General features: G+C 46.7%; 1 protein-coding gene across 1 annotated transcript in view; it reads right to left on the bottom strand.

The window, feature by feature from the left end:
- SAMD14 (sterile alpha motif domain containing 14) overlaps window positions 1–6621 on the bottom strand; it is a 294092-nt gene extending 287471 nt beyond the window's left edge. Inside the window, exon 1 of the mRNA XM_078645242.1 lies at window positions 6096–6621. The gene's annotated coding sequence lies outside the window, so the exon portion shown is untranslated. The remainder of the gene's footprint in view (window positions 1–6095) is intronic.
- Between the last annotated feature and the right edge of the window lie 9994 nt (window positions 6622–16615).

Below are 16615 nucleotides of genomic sequence, written 5' to 3'. Positions count from 1 at the left end.
AGACGACTGAGCATGGAAAGGCTAGGGCCCCATGCGCCGATCTACTGAGCACAGACAGGCTGCAGTACCGCGCGCCGTGCTACTGATCATGGATAGACTGCAGCCCCGCACACAGAGCTTCTGAGCAGTGAGCAGGGAAAGACTGCGGTCCGCACGAAAAGCTGCAGAGCACGGAAAGGCTGCGGTCCTGCGCGCATAGCTACTGAGCAAGGACAGGCTGCAGCTCGACATGCAGAGCGGCTGAGCACAGACTGCCTGCGACCCGCACGCAGAGCTACTGAGCACAGACAGGCTGCGGCCCTGCGCGCAGAGCTACTGAGCACAGACAGGGTACGGCCCCAAGCGCAGAGCTACTGATCATGGACAGGCTGTGGTCCCACGCGCAGAGCTTCTGAGCATGGACAGGCTGCAGTCCCACGCACAGAGCTATTGAGCATGGACAGGCTGTGGCCCGTGCGAAAAGCTACAGAGCACGCAAAGTCTGCAGCCCCACACGCAGAGCTACCGAACACAGACAGGCTATGGCCCCACACGCAGAGCTGCTGCACTGCTGAGCACAGACTGGCTGCGGCCCGCACGCAGAGCTACTGAGCACAGACAGGCTATGGCCCCACGTGCAGAGCTACTGAGCAGAGACAGGCTGAGGCCCATGCGCAGAGCTACTGAGTATGGACAGGCTGCAGCCCTGCGCACAGAGCAATTGAGCATGGACAGGCTGCGGCCCTGAGCACATAAACTGTCCAGCAGAGATAGAATGATGCACTGGCACATGAACTACTCAGCAGGGACAGGCAGAATTGGGGACTGTAAAGCCCTTGAATGCATAGACTAATGACTCACTGAGCAAGGGGCCAGCTATTAACCGGACACAGACTGGTGCTTTGTGCACATAGACACTACTGGACAGGCACAGACCGGGGTCCAAGACCCTCTTGAGCTCTATACACAGACACGACTCTTTTGTGCACTATACACAGACACTACTGGGCAGGGACTGCCCGGGGTCCTGGCCACAGAAATAAATTAGAATAGACCCTCTTCTGCTCTATACACAGACCTTCAGGCCAGGGACAGACCCGGATCCTAACCACAGAAGAGACAGGCTGTGCAGGCATCGGCCCCGCCGCAAGTATGGCGGGCACACCGGCCCCCACCCGCTTTCGGTGGTGGGGCGTGCCACAGTCACGTCACAATGACGCGGCGGGCGCGCCTTAACCCTGTTGGACCCTGGGTCTCCTAGTGACCTGGAAGTGATTGAATCACTTCCGGGTCAATGGAGACCAAAGGACAGGCTGGTTAGAACCGGCCTGGCAAGTGAGGGTTTAAAAGGCCAGGGAGCGTGGGAGTCTGCCTCTTTTTAACCCTGTTGGACCCCGGGTCTCCTAGTGACCCGGAAGTGATTGAATCACTTCCGGGTCAATGGAGAGCAAAGGCCTGCGCTCCGCAGCCTGCCCCTCCAGACTCTAGGAGGCTGCAATTCTTTCTTCCCACCCACCATCCCCTAAAGCAGATGATTGGTATTGTGTTTTATGAAGGTTGTTTCACAGGTTTGTTCCAAATGTATATAGATGACAGGTGTGTCATACTAACGTGTTTTGTTCCTTAGAACTTTATCCTGTTTACAGGTCATCAATCGTCGTATTTATTGCTATTCTTTGGTAGGCGGTACGGTCATGATTGGTGAGCAGTAAATTCAAGGTCCTTAGAGGGCGGCACCATTCTTGAATGGGGTCGCCCAAGGGGAGGGACAAGTGGTCTCTCCTAGAACTCCAGGGGCAGTTAAAGCCTGTTGGCTAGATGGGTGCGGGAGAGGGGGGAGTCACGCTTTCTCTGTCTGGTTGGCCAACCCGCACGTGCAGAATGACGACAGTAAACGGCGCAGAGATGGCCCCTCTGCGCATTATCACTCCAACTGGAGGGTGTGGTTAATTGATAAGGATCTGACACCAGTTAGTGACCTAGACGTAGGCCCAAATAGGATACGCAGAAAAGTAATTACTGTGTGATTGTTTTTCAGTTATAGATTCTGATAGGAAATACCTTGTACTAGAATGTTGTTAAGGTTAGCCATCTGATATCTGTATATATCAATTGTAATCAAATGTCATGGAATGTTTTCTGCGTAATTGGGTAAATATTGATTTAATTTAATTTTGATTTATTTTTATGTTTTAATAAATACGGCCGGGGGTTGTACAACCCCCGCCTCCAAAACAATCCCTCTCATGTCATTTCAATAATGTTTGTTGTAGGAAGGGAGGGGGTATTCCGGCAGTCCCTGGCCATACTGATTCTGTATGGACCCTCTAGGGAGCTCTACACAGACACTACTCTCTGGTGCTCTATACACAGGCACTACTTTCTTGTGCTCTATACACAGACACTATATGGCAGGGACAGACCGGGGTCCTATCAAAAGGTCCTATCAGCAGAAATGATTCCATATGGACCATCCTCTGCTCTATACACAGACACTACTGAGCAGAGACAGACTAGGGTCCTAACCACAGAAATTACTCTGTATTGACCCTCTTGCGCTCTATACTCAGACACTACTCTCTTGTGTTCTATACACAGACACTACTCTCTTGCGCTCTATACACAGACACTACAGGGAAGGGACAGACCAGGCCATAGCTACAGAAATGATTCTGTATGAGCGCTCTATCCACAGACACTACTAGGTAGGGACTGACCGGGTCCTAGCCACAAAAATGAATCGAGGTAGACCCTCTTCTGCTCTGTACATATACACTACTCTCTGGTGCTCTATGCACAGACACTATTGGGCAGAGACAGACCGGGGTCCTATCCACAGGTCTTACCCACAGAAATGATTCTGTATCGACCCTCTTCTGCACTATACACAGACACTACTTTCTTGTTCTCTATACACAGACGCTGCTGGGCTGGGACAGACCGGGGTCCTAGCAACAGAAATGATTCTGTATGGAACCTCTTGCAATCTATGCACAGACACTACTCTCTTGTGTTCTATACACAGACACTACTTCCTTGTGCTCTATACACAGACACCACTAGGGAGGGCCTGACTTGGGTCCTATCCACAGACAAAATTCTGTATCGACCCTCTTATGTTCTATATACAGACACTACTCTTGTGTTCTATACACAGACACTAATAGGCAGGGACTGACTGGGGTCCTATCCACAGAAATGATTCTGCGCTCTACAGACAGACACTACTGGACAGAAACTGACTTGCCAGATATGAATGGGCAGGGACAAGCTGTGCTCCCATGTACAGAACCCAAAGACCAGTGACAGACTAGAGCCCTGTGAGCAGGGACTAGGAAGTTGGGACCCTCGGTACAAATATATTGAGTTATGGACAGGCTAGAGCCACATTCCTGACTACGGACAGACTGGTTTCCATGTACATAAGCTACAGACCTGGGACAGGATTGTTCCTGTGTACATATATTATTGGGCAGGGACAGGTTGATTTAATGTGTACATAAACTATTGGACAGGGACAGGTTGATGCCATGTGTACATAAACTATTGGACAGGGACAAACTGATGCCCTCTGCTTAAAAACTATTAGCCAGGGACCTACCGGGGCCCTGTGCACGTATACTACCGAGCAGGACGTGCCGAGGCCTCGTGCTTATAAAGTATGTGCCAGGGACAGGCTGAGGTCACGTGCACAGAAACTACTGGGAAGGGACAGAGTGGTGACCTGTGTTCATTAACTATGGGGCTGCGACAGTGTGGGTCTTGTGCACATAACCTTCTGGGGAGGGACAGGCTGAGGCCCTGTACACACAAGCAATTGGGCGGGACAAACTGAGGCCCTATGTACATAAACAAGTGGGCAAGGACAGGTTGAGGCCATGTGCATATAAGCGAATGACCAGGGACAGGCCAGGGAAGTATGCACATAAACTATTAGCCTGGGACAGGAAGAGGAGCTGTGCAAACCTACTGCTCTAGGATGCTTCCTGTAGGTCCAGGGAATTAGTTCTTCAAAGCCAGGGCCTGAATGTCCTATAGGGCAATCTCTCGGGCCAGAGGGGGAGCTCTGGCAGGACAGTGTGTGGGTCGTTTTGAGGTTGTTTCTGGGCCTGTTTTATGGTCTGGTGCACCGGTTTTTAATGTTGTTTTTTTCTAATATTTTACCACAGACATTGCCTGCAGCAAGCATACATGCAATGTGAAGGTAAACACCCAGGCTAACTGTTGAACACACACCAGCTATGTATACGACTAAAAAATTCCCAAAGTTGAAAACTTAAACCATAACATAAACAGACATATTGATATCAAAAATAGTATTTTTTAATAAAAACAAAGATAAATTTGTACAATGTAAATATACAGTTATAATAACTTATTGGTGCAAGCATACATGCATTCAGTCTCCCATAACTTGCAAAACACTTATAAGGAGTGTCTTTACAAGTTAAAAACTGCCAAAAAAGATATTTCTTTTTGTCTTTTTGGCCTCCTTTTTGGACTTTTTTGTGATAGATCGTTTTTCCCTTCCCCTCCCCCATCTCCTCAATTTAAAAACTCACAAAATACTAATAGGTATAGACAGAAAGTTGGCATGCAAGTTTCCTTTTCTTTTTTCCTTCAGTATTTTGTGATATGTTATATTTTATAAACACCAAGTCATTGTAAATCTTGTTCTGTTTGCATTTCTCTTGAAGATGAATTGCTTCATTACTTTGATATGTATCATTCAAGTATTCCTTTTCAGGTTTTTGCTGTATTTTACATTGATTATTCTCTAATAACGCATTTTTTAACTTGAAAAACTGCCACAATTATGCAAATATGGGCCACTATTTATCTGTCTGATCCGCTAGTGGGGGCACGTTTTATTTTGGTGTCCTGGCCTATTTTCTGTCCCTGTTCGACCCTTTAAAAAGCAGGAGGAAGAGCTTGTGCCCACAGAGGGTCTCACCTCACAAAGACAGCAGCGCCCCCTGCTTCCCTCCGCGTGCCCTTCCCCTGACCCTCGCCGCCTCCCCGAATCAGGGCATTTCCTCATCCCTCCCCTCCTTCAGCTGGAAAGCTCCTGCTGCAGCCTACCCGGCAACCGAGGGGTTAAGTCCCGGGGACTCTTTGGCAGGGGCCGGCCCGTTTTATTAATTTATTGATCAAAGCAGAATAGACTGCAGCTTATAAATGTTTAAAATATTCCAAACAGTGTGTCCTGCTTTGGAGCAGAGAGGGGGAGGGGACATCTCTTGAAGGCACAGTGATATCTGGGGGAGTGGGTGAGGGGCAAACAGAGCAGAAGAGAGGAGAAATGGACACACACCTTTCAATGGTGGGAAGCTGCATCCGAGCAGAGACCTCCCTTCTCCGCGAGGCAGCGGAGCAGCGCGTCCAACCCGCCCCAATCCCTCCAGCCCCCTCGCCACCCGAAGCGGGATCACAGGAAGGCACCCGCGTGCAGGAGAGTGAGTGCACACAGTGGTAGGGGTGACAGGGCCTTTAGGAATGAGGTAAGGTGAAGGGGTGAGACAGGTGAGTGAGTGAGAATGATAGGGGGCGAGCGAGGGCGGAAGAAGGCCGGATGAAGAAGTGTGGGAAAGGACAGATAAAGGTATCGTGCGGTAAAAGGAAGGAAGGGGGGATAAGAAAGTCAGAAAGAGAACATCAAAAAAGAGATAGAAGGGAGGGAATGAGACAGAGAAGAAGAAAATTGCGATGGAGAAGGAGGAAGGACTGGGTGTAGAGGCGAGGAAGGAAGAGGCAGAGCAGGGTGAGGAAGGAACTTGAAGAAGAGGCTGAGGACCTGTGACAATAGACAGTGCGAGGAGAGATGAAAAAAGACTAGGGAGGACATGTCGAGAAACGGGGAGGGTGGAAGAGGTAAGACGAGGAAGAGAAAATAAAGACGGGATAATGAATGAGGGGGAGAGAGAGGAAGGGCAAAGTGAGGAAGACGGGGCGAGAAAAAAACAGGACGAGGAAGGCCGCAGTGAGGTAGAATATAGAATAGTGTTGGAGGGCAGGACGAGGAAAGACGAGGTCACCCTGGGGCGATCAGGAAGCAGCAGTGATTCTACTGCCAGGGCAGCGTCACGGGGCAGAAGGGCCAGGCACTCAGCACTCACCTAGGGACAGCAGCATCCCCAGCAGCTGTCACGGCTGCCTGCAGCACCTAGGACAGCTCTATTCGCCTCTTCAGACACTGACTCCACGCAGGGCGGCCGAGAGCTCACTGCTCCGCCGATGCTTCCAAGCAGGGTGCGGGACATCCCCTGCCGCCTCCTTCACAGGGTACGTCCTTGTCCTTTACTTTCCATGCAGGTGCAGGCCTCCTCCTCAGGTACTCTCCATGCACGGATAGTACAACTCACTGACGGCTCCCCGGGTACTCTCCATGCCAGGGTAAGACAGCTCACTGCCTCCTCGGGTACTGTCCATGCGGAGGTAGCATGCCTTCCTGCCTCCTCCTCAGGTACTCTCCATGCACGGACAGCACAGCTCACTGCCTTCTCCTCTGGTACTCTCCAAGCAGGGACAGGTCAGTTCACTGCCTTCTCAGGTACTCTCCATGCACGGATAATAGAGCTCACTGCCTTCTCCTCAGGTACTCTCCATGCACGGATAATAGAGCTCACTGCCTTCTCCTCAGGTACTCTCCATGCACGGATAATAGAGCTCGCTGCCTTCTCCTCAGGTACTCTCCATGCACGGATAATAGAGCTCGCTGCCTTCTCCTCAGGTACTCTCCATGCACGGATAATAGAGCTCGCTGCCTTCTCCTCAGGTACTCTCCATGCACGGATAATAGAGCTCACTGCCTTCTCCTCAGGTACTCTCCATGCACGGATAATAGAGCTCACTGCCTTCTCCTCAGGTACTCTCCATGCACGGATAATAGAGCTCACTGCCTTCTCCTCAGGTACTCTCCATGCACGGATAATAGAGCTCACTGCCTTCTCCTCAGGTACTCTCAAAGCACGGACAGGTCAGTTCACCGCCTCCTCCTCAGGTACTCTCCATGGGTGGGGGGGGAGGTGGGGAAGGGGGGAGTATCTCACTTCCTCCTCAGGTACTCTCCAAGGGGTGGGTAGAGTATCACTGCCTCCTCAGGTACTCTCGTGCATGGCCGTCTTCTCCTCAGATGCCCATGCGAGTTAGGACAGCTCGGCGCTCGCTGCCCGGATCCCAACAAAGGGAGCGAGACTCACCCTCAGACAACCGCTGCCACCCCTCGGATACTCCCTCTGCCGGATGTAGCACAACTCCCTGCCCCTCAGCCCGAGGCGGGCTCCTCAGCCCCTCTCACTGCAGCTGCTGGACAGCTCCTCCGCACCAGCCTTCTTGAAGAGTGCTTGACAGCTGTCCCTCCCTCCAGCACTCTCTCTGCAGGGCAGCCCCTTCTCTTCCCGCGGGCTGCAGTGTGCCAGCCCCTCTTCAGGGTACAGGACAGGCCCTTCCTCCTTCCGATGCCCGGGCTCCCACTCTCCCCTCCGCCTCTCGCCCTCCCTCGCTTTATTTCCCCCGACCCTCCTCCGCCGAGGAGCCGCTCCCCGCAGCGCTGTGACCCAGGCAGTGAAGCCGACGCCGGATATGTGGCGCTGACCCCCCTCCCCCTCCCTCGTGAAATCTCAGCAGAGCTGGGATGGTCTCTGTCCGGAGGGTGGGGGAGTGGATTGAGGTGGAGCGGTGGAGGGAGGGCCGATTCACGGGAACCCGGAAGCAGCTGAGGCAGGAGGGCAGGGAGAGAGACGGGGACGACTTTACCTTCCCTGTCTAGCGCTCCCGGTCCTGCGGGGCTGATGTACGGCAGCCCGGCGGGGTCAATACTCAATACTACCACAAGCATCCCTTAGCTGAGTGTGGGTTCCTTGCACTGCGGCTAATTGCAGGACGTCGGTCAGAGGTTAAAGAGAAGAGAACCTTCATTTCGGATCATAAATGGAAGGTTCCTAAACCCCCTCCATAACACTAGCGGGGGTTCACACTGCCAGGCCCTGTGGCCCGAACATTTCTGCCATCTGGTGAAGTGCTTGATAAAGCTGGCGTTGGGCGGTGTGGGAGTCCAAAGCTGCTTAAGGCTTGATGGGGAAATGGAGGGGATGAGTGCCACTTCGAATAACTCTCGGGGGAGGGGGGAGCGAGGATGGGAGGGGGCTGAGTGGAGGAGCGAAATGTTTCTAATGTAAATGTAACAGCCATTAAAGGGCTAATGGTTTGGACAGGCGCCTAGAAGAATAAACATGTCGTTTAGAAAGTGTGAGAACGCGCCCTTCATTGGTTTATGACAACGTATTGAAACACCCAATTTGTGTAACATTCCCTTTGAAGTCTGTGCTCTAGTCCGCATTTTCTGGCCTGTAAATTGTGCGGGGTTGCTTCAAAGTTCACACCATCTGACTTTAACAGCTATTTACATGTTATCATTTGCTATTTTTAAAAAATTTACCCACATTAGAGTCATGTAGTATGTGGGAGAAGGAATTGCCGTCGATGGGTGGGTTTGCACTCAATTCCTTGTCTCCGCTTCTGGGGGTGCTTGTCTCCAGTCTAGGATGGTCATTCTCCCTCTCTCTCATTCTCACTATAACTATAACTCCCCCCCTTCCTTTCCCCTCCCCGCCCCGCCCCTCCCCTCCCCTCACCCAATGATAAATGTGAATTGGCCAGAGATTTTTTACCTATGGAGGCCTGGGTTCCAGAGTCTTGCTGCCTGTTACTGCACATAAACAACACATGTAGCTTGCTGTATCGAGGCAACTATATTATGCATTATATGGTTGTGTAAATCATGTTCCATCTCGAGGCTTTTAGCCTGACAGGTTCAAGAGCTCAAAACAAGAAGACGTGGATAAATTTAAAGTTACTCTACTGAAATATTTACAAGGTAAAAGAAAAGCAGGGGGCAGCAACTTTATGGACTATCTGAGGGACTGTGAAATGAACCAATCTCAGGAGATGTGGATGAAAGAAGATATCTGGATCAAATGGCATACATCATTACCGCATCAACAAACCTACTCATGAAAGAAGGAATGAGTGTATGAGAAAAGAACACTCTTCACAAATACCTTCACTTAAAGCCTTCTGCTAAAAGAAACTGTAAGAAATTCTTGAAAAAGAGGGTGCTTACCCAATAAAAACTTGGAAAACCTCCATACAGAAATATGTGAAAAAATTCACTCTGCTTTTTAAAAAAAAAAATCGCATTTTGAGTGCTCTTTTAGGCTCATAGAGGACCAGAAGGTACTACCAATCAATGAATGAGTAATGTGCTATAAACAAGTATTGCTACACCCAATCTTTGTTACTTTTGCTTCGATCCTTCAGTGATGGCCTCAATTCCTAACCATGAGGAAATAGTGATGTGCATTGCATGGACTACAGAAAGCAGGGCAACCTGACTAAGGGCCCGATTACAATGTTGGCGGTCGGACAGCCGCCATCACATCAGTGGCGGTCTGACCACTGACATCCCTTTGATCTGACCGCCCTAGTACAATACTGGTGGCTGAACCAACACCAGCCGGACGGGACACCACCAGGATCCTAACGGTGGGGCGGTCAGAAGTGCATCTCTGAATCGCGGCGGTGCCGAGGCAGGCATCGCTGTCAGGATTACAATATCACTTACTGACGACCTTTACATGATGGTGATCCCTCCATGTAAAGGTTGTCAGAAAGGGATCAAGGGAGCTCCAAACAGGGCCACTGGGCATCGGAGAAAAATGTGCCGGGGGCACATGTAATGGCCCCCCTACATTCCCATTGACATGTGTGCACATGGCCTTGTATGACATAGTGCATGGTGCATTGAAGTTCTGAAGATGCTGCCCAGTGGTGGCATCCAATGCAGCACATTCCTGTGGCTGAAGCATGTCCCCAACGAGTTCTGAAGGCCAGTCCGGCATCCTATCAAACTTTGGTAGTTGGACCGCCGCATGCATGTGGGCGGTCACCGGACCGCTGCAATAGTGGTCGGCGGTCCAACTGCATCATCATAATTAGGCCCTAAGTGAGAAGTCAGCAGATTTGACTGGATGTATGACGTTACATCGCATACTTTTACCACGCCTACCATTACCACGCATTTTTTACAACGCAGGATCCATGACAACGCATACCATTACCACGCATGTATTAACAACGCATATACCTATACAACGCATACAATTACAATGTAAGTATTGGTAAGTATATAATATTTTTTAATATTTAATTTATTAAAATTAATATAATGTAATTTAATTTAATTTAATTAATTTAATTTAATTTAATTTAATTTAATGCAATTTAATTTAATTAATTTAATTTAATTTAATCAATTTAATTTAATGTAATTTAAATTTAATTATATTTAAATTTTACACTGTACCCTTTTACCCAAAAACCCAAAACTGACCCTGAACCAAAAAAATACCCCTTTTACCCAAAAACCCAAAACTGACCCTGAACCCTAAAAATACCCCTTTACCCAAAAACCCAAAACTGACCCTTAACCCAAAAAATACCCCTTTTACCCAAAAACCCAAAACTGACCCTGAACCCTAAAAATACCCTTTCCCCCAAAAACCCAAAACTGACCCTGAACCCTAAAAATACCCCTTTACCCAAAAACCCAAAACTGACCCTGAACCCTAAAAATACCCCTTTACCCAAAAACCCAAAACTGACCCTGAACCCTAAAAATACCCCTTTACCCAAAAACTAAAAACTGACCCTGAACCCTAAAAATACCCCTTTACCCAAAAACTGAAAACTGACCCTGAACCCTAAAAATACCCCTTTACCCAAAAACTGAAAACTGACCCTGAACCCTAAAAATACCCCTTTACCCCAAAACTGAAAACTGACCCTAAACCCTAAAAATACCCCTTTACCCAAAAACTGAAAACTGACCCTGAACCCTAAAAATACCCCTTTACCCAAAAACTGAAAACTGACCCTGAACCCTAAAAATACCCCTTTACCCAAAAACTGAAAACTGACCCTAAACCCTAAAAATACCCCTTTACCCAAAAACTGAAAACTGACCCTAAACCCTAAAAATACCCCTTTACCCAAAAACTGAAAACTGACCCTAAACCAATTCAATTTTATTTATTATGTTTTGGCTCTCAACGAGGGCCACATAAAAATCAAATGCAAATTACATAAAAAAGGGAGAGTTCAAACAATACACAAAAAACAAAATGCAGCCATTGACAAATACACAAGAATGAACAATGTCAGTCCTCACCAAAGCATCTAATAAATTGCTAAAAAACCCTTAAAGAAGTTAAAAATATGAAAGCAAAACATTTCATTTGGAGGACAGTACAAATATTGTAGGAAAATGTTCACATTAGAAATACCCAGTTGGAGGCATATTGGTTTTAACCATTTAAGCCGCAATGGGCGAAGTGCGGGGCAAACCAACAAGACATGCATACAATTCTGGGTGCTTAGGTTACAGAAGTTACACAACGGAGAGGTTCCATGCCACTTAGACAGAAGAAGATTTAAGGGCAAGAGATCATAACGTAAAAGGAACCAGAATCTACGCACACCGTGTGGCATATTCCATATGGCGTAAGGTTGGGCCAACTTCATAGCATAAGAATTAAGGAGGAAATCACCACCCTTTTTTCCTAGTATTGTATTCTTATCTGTTTGGAAACACAGTTCCCACGATGCCTGTTTTAACAAGAATTTTAGGTGTGAAGGTGAATGTAAAAACAATCCACTTTCATCTACCTTTAAGAGAGACACAGCCCATCTAAAATTCTTTACTAATCGTGAGAACTCTTTAAAGTTGCCCAACAATTCCTTTTTGAGGAGAGCTCTCATTGTCCCCAACTCTGCTCTTGCCAAGCAGGCCACCCATCTTACTAGGGCACATAGTCCCTGGACCCAACTGCTCCTAAGGCCGAGATCAAGCCTACATGCGGCCAAAGAGCAGGCTGTGTTCAGAGTGGATAGGGATCTTAAGAGTTTCCCCTCAATGCTATGACAAAAAACCCAGTGCTTCAGATCAATGAGTTCTATGCCGTACAATAGCGTAGCGGGAATCTTAGCCCTATACACCTCTATCAGGCAGGCAAAGTGTCTTTTTCCAGTGGAAAGATAAAGAGAATTTAAACCCTTGCCATGTGCCAGGGCTTTGCGAGAACTATGCTCAATATGGGGCCTCTCACTCAAATTAGCCGTTACAATTTTACCCAGAAAGGTATAAGATTTAACAACCTCTAATTTCTGATCTCCAATACACCAACCAAAATTTTCAGAGCGGCACTTCTTTTTCCCAGCGATACACATAATTTTGCTTTTGGAAATGTTAATCTTCATATGATGAGACTCAGCAAAAACATGTAAAGCTTGTAGCCGGTTGGCAAGACCTTTCGGAGTCAGATCTAATACAAGAATGTCATCCGCATACATCAGACAAGAAATAGGGGATCCCCCTACCACCGGGGCTATCCCGGCACTAGCTGTCAAGAACGCAGGAAGATCTACAGTATATAAGGAAAACAATAGTGGGGCCAGGAGGCAACCCTGTTTGAGACCGTTTGCAGATGGAATTCTATGCGAAAGGCCCCTTTCGCCCCCTTGGAGGATGCTACACCACGTATCCGTATGGAGGGCACGTAACAGGTCCAAAAGGTAAGAAGGTAAACCCAGGGCAGCTAGCTTTCTCCACAGTGTTCGACGGTCGACTCTATCGAAGGCCGTGGAGAAATCAATGAACGCCGCGAACACCACCCCCCCTCTCACACGTGTATATTTATCGGTAATCACATGGATAGTGGTGAGGTTATCTAGTGTACTGTGCACCCTGCGGAAACCAATTTGTTCAAGTGGTAAAATATTATTCGAATTCGATCAATGTTGTCAAGTAAAATTAAAATACACTTAGCAAAGAACTTACCAACTGAGTCGAGGAGAGCAATCAAACGGTAGTTCATAGGATTATCCCTAGCTCCCTTCTTAAAAATAGGGACCAGTATACTTCCCTTCCACGAGGCGGGGACACTTTTTGTGTCAAAGCAGGACTTGAACAATGGATAGAGAATCTTACTCCATAACAGTGGCTCCTGCTTTAAGACCGTCATAGGTATTTCATCTGGTCCCATTGCGCCAGAAGAGCGCATGTTCTTAATAGCCATTTCTATTATTTTCTCTGTCGGATAAGTGGCCGGAGTCTCAGATGTTACATACAGGTCACTATCAGTCGAAAATGTTATATTCCCTGAATACAGCTCCTGGATGTATGAGGACCATACTTCTTCAGGGATAGGGATGGGGAGAGGACTCACTCTGGTACCACATCCCTTCCCAACTATGGACCAAAATTCTCTGGATTTACCATATGTAACAGCTTCCCGCAAATTTATCCATACTGAGTCTTCCTTTTCCTTTTTTAATCTCGTTTTTAATCTAGTTCTCCTTCTTTTTAACCTCGATATTTCCTTAGCTAAGTCATCTGATCTACCTAAAAATTGGTCACGCACTAATTTATTTATTTCCTTATTCAGGATGCGCAGTGCGCTAGGAAGAAAGACCTTTTTCCTAGAGCAAGTAACCTTTTTTACATTTAGAATGACCCTTCTCATAAATTTTTCAAAGTTATCAATTTCGGACCCGTGCCAGTCACTAAGTTCTAATATAGTTTTGCATAAGATATCATGCAGACTTGCAATGGCGGCAGGGTTCCAGAAACATCTACCCGAGGATCCATGGAAAGTGACATTATTACTATTAAGGGACCAAGACTCAGCAGGCAGGGGTTTTAAAGAGAGAGTTATAGTGATTATGCTATGGTCACTCAAGGCTGATGGAGCAATCTCAATATCCCGAATACGAGAGACAATATCATAGTCTGAAATCACATAGTCAAGGATTGAGACGCTAAAAGGAGATCTATGAGTGAATTTCGCAGGCACATCAGAGGGAAATCTTCCATTTACAATAATCCCCTCAATCGCTGATAATTCCTGCAATAAAATCTTCCCTCTTTTGTTGGTTATTATTTTATCAGGAAAGATAGATTGAGGGATAGCATATGCCTCTTCTTTGGGCTTATTTCTAAATAAATTTAAACTGGCATTGGATATTTTACAGTTTAAATCTCCAACTAAGATAACTTCGGGTGGCGTTGGAACATTTTTAATCTGTCCAATATACTGAAATACCTGCTTCAATAAAGTGTTAAAACTCTCTTCGGGAGGGATATACACGTTGATAATTACAATAGGAGACTTAATTCCAGAACTAGATAGATTTGCAATAGTTATGGCTTGAAAAAGATTACTTGGGGCAATGTAGTGCGAGAATCTCCAATCCATTTTGTTAGATAGAAAACAAGCGATTCCCCCTTTGGCGTGACCTTTCCTGGATGGAGCAGCCGGCGCTTCCAAAACATAGTAATCCTTCCCTACATGTAAATTATTGGAACATCATGTTTCTTGGATACAGATTACATTTGCTCCTAACGAGAATAGGAAATCAAGTTTCTCTGGACTGTTATGTATCCCAGCTGCATTCCAGGAAATAATTTTCAATTGATTATTAAAGATGATGGAATAGTTTGGAATTATCTACGCTCTTGGTAGACAAGGCACTATGCAGCCAATCCCACCTATAATTATCCTCTGATGGCAAAGAGTTCTGAATTGGTGGAGGGGGCGCTGCCTGTGATACCGACCGTTTCCCCTTGGAGACCCAAATCTTTAGGTCTGCAAAAGGAAAGGATACCCCATCTTGTCCATCACCCTTACAGGGCATCCTGTGGGGTGGCAAGAGTTTGCCAGAGCTGAAAATAGGCAAAACATCAATACCTCTGCATTGAAAATTCTCCGCTTGCTGAATTATCAAATTTACAATTATTTTGGAATAAAATTTAACCCTTATACTTGATACAATGTCTCCACCTAACAAAGTAACAAGCTCAATATCACTTGATTGGATTAGCTGAAGGCTTTCCAAATCACTAAAACATTTGAGCAACCAGGATCTATTTAAGGGCAAATTTACATCGAATAAGGGAAGAAAGTCCAAAACCAAAGTATCCACATAAGACATTGGTGATTTAACATGGGAAGAAAAAGGTGGACATACATCGACCCCATCCGTGGGAGCGAAGGAAGGCGCCAAAGGATTAAGAGCCCCCAGTTCCACCGGCAAAGTGATTCTAGTCTCTACCAATGGGTGGGCCGTCTGGCCATGCACAACGTTCTGGAATAGCGTTTCCACGTTCGCAGGTGGAGTATTACAACTAGGCGCTGGAAGACAAGGCACCATGTTCAATTTTGTGGTCACCATATTCAAATCAGCGGCATTATCTTCATTGTCAGATAAGATAATTGAATTTTGGAAACAAATCCGTCTTTGTCTTTTCTTCTTATATTTATGGACCGGTTTCCTTTTTTTTCCTTTATTCTTTTTGTAGAGACAAGATCTTTCTTTTATTTCTTGAGCGTCATCTTGGTGCCCTTTTTTTTCCGGAATAAAGATTGGGAATAATTCCTGTACTACTTTGCAATCTGAAGAGGACAAATTTTCTTCCTCTATTTCCAGGATGGAGTTCTTTATACAATTAGACGCTGCAGGAACAACCTGGGTCGTAGCGGATTTTTCTTGCATTATTCCAGAAGGCATACTACCAGATATCACTGTTGGAACGTTTGCACTCCCTGTTGCCATGCAATTTTCGGCTACAGTTAATGGGACACTCCTCATTTCCGGAGCCTTTTGCAGCATTGTATTCAATATTTTGGTGACAGAATCCAGAATACAATCAGAACTGCCCACAAATTTGCCCAAAAGGCGAAGAATAGAAGATAGCAAATGTTCCAGGGCAATCAGAGATTCCGATATAGGTTTTTCGCCCACGGTACCAGAAGGGCAGATTCCAGATAGGTTAAGGTCCGGGGTCAATGAAGCATTTAGCAGCTCAGACATGTCCTGCGCATTTATTGAAGGAGTGCTGCTATAAAGCAATAACCCAGATGCAGTGGCACCCACTGATGGCTTGATGGCATCTGAAGGTTTCACACAACTTGAGTTCATATAGCAACCACAGAGTTCAAGGTCGATGGATGATAGAGAGAGCTCTCCACCCGACCTAACATACATTGTAGGTGCAAGTGGCGCAGAAGGATTAATAATTTGTTTTTCTTCCGAATGGTGCACTTGAGACTCAGAAACACCATCAACCTCAAGAAGTGCATGGCTGGACCTCGCCGTGGATTCAATTTGAAGAGGGTCTGGCATTAATGAAGGGGGAGCCGACACGCCAACCACTTGTGCAGGAGCCACAAGTGTACCAGATAGAATATCGTCTTTTTCATCAACAGATACTTTCTTATCCAAGGATTGATTCCACAGGTCAAAGAGCTGACATTGACCCTTTAATAATGGATTGTTCACTGATTTATTTCTTAGGGGGTTGGATTTTGTTTTAGCACAAGTCCTTCCCCCCACTAGTCTCCCAGAGCGAAGTTTCTTAGTCATCCTTTAAGATAATTTTCCGAAGGATGTCAAGAATAAAAGTGTATATCCTCGAATATGATTAGGAATTTAATAAAACGAACATAGGGTTTAGGTGAGGAGGGGGTAGACAAGTGCCCTCTAGTAGGTGACGGTGGAGCACCAAACAAATATCATACAG

This window comes from Lissotriton helveticus, chromosome 5_1 (genome assembly GCF_964261635.1).
Source record: "Lissotriton helveticus chromosome 5_1, aLisHel1.1, whole genome shotgun sequence".
Taxonomy (NCBI): Eukaryota; Metazoa; Chordata; class Amphibia; order Caudata; family Salamandridae; genus Lissotriton; species Lissotriton helveticus.
This window is presented reverse-complemented; position numbering and strand designations above follow the sequence as displayed.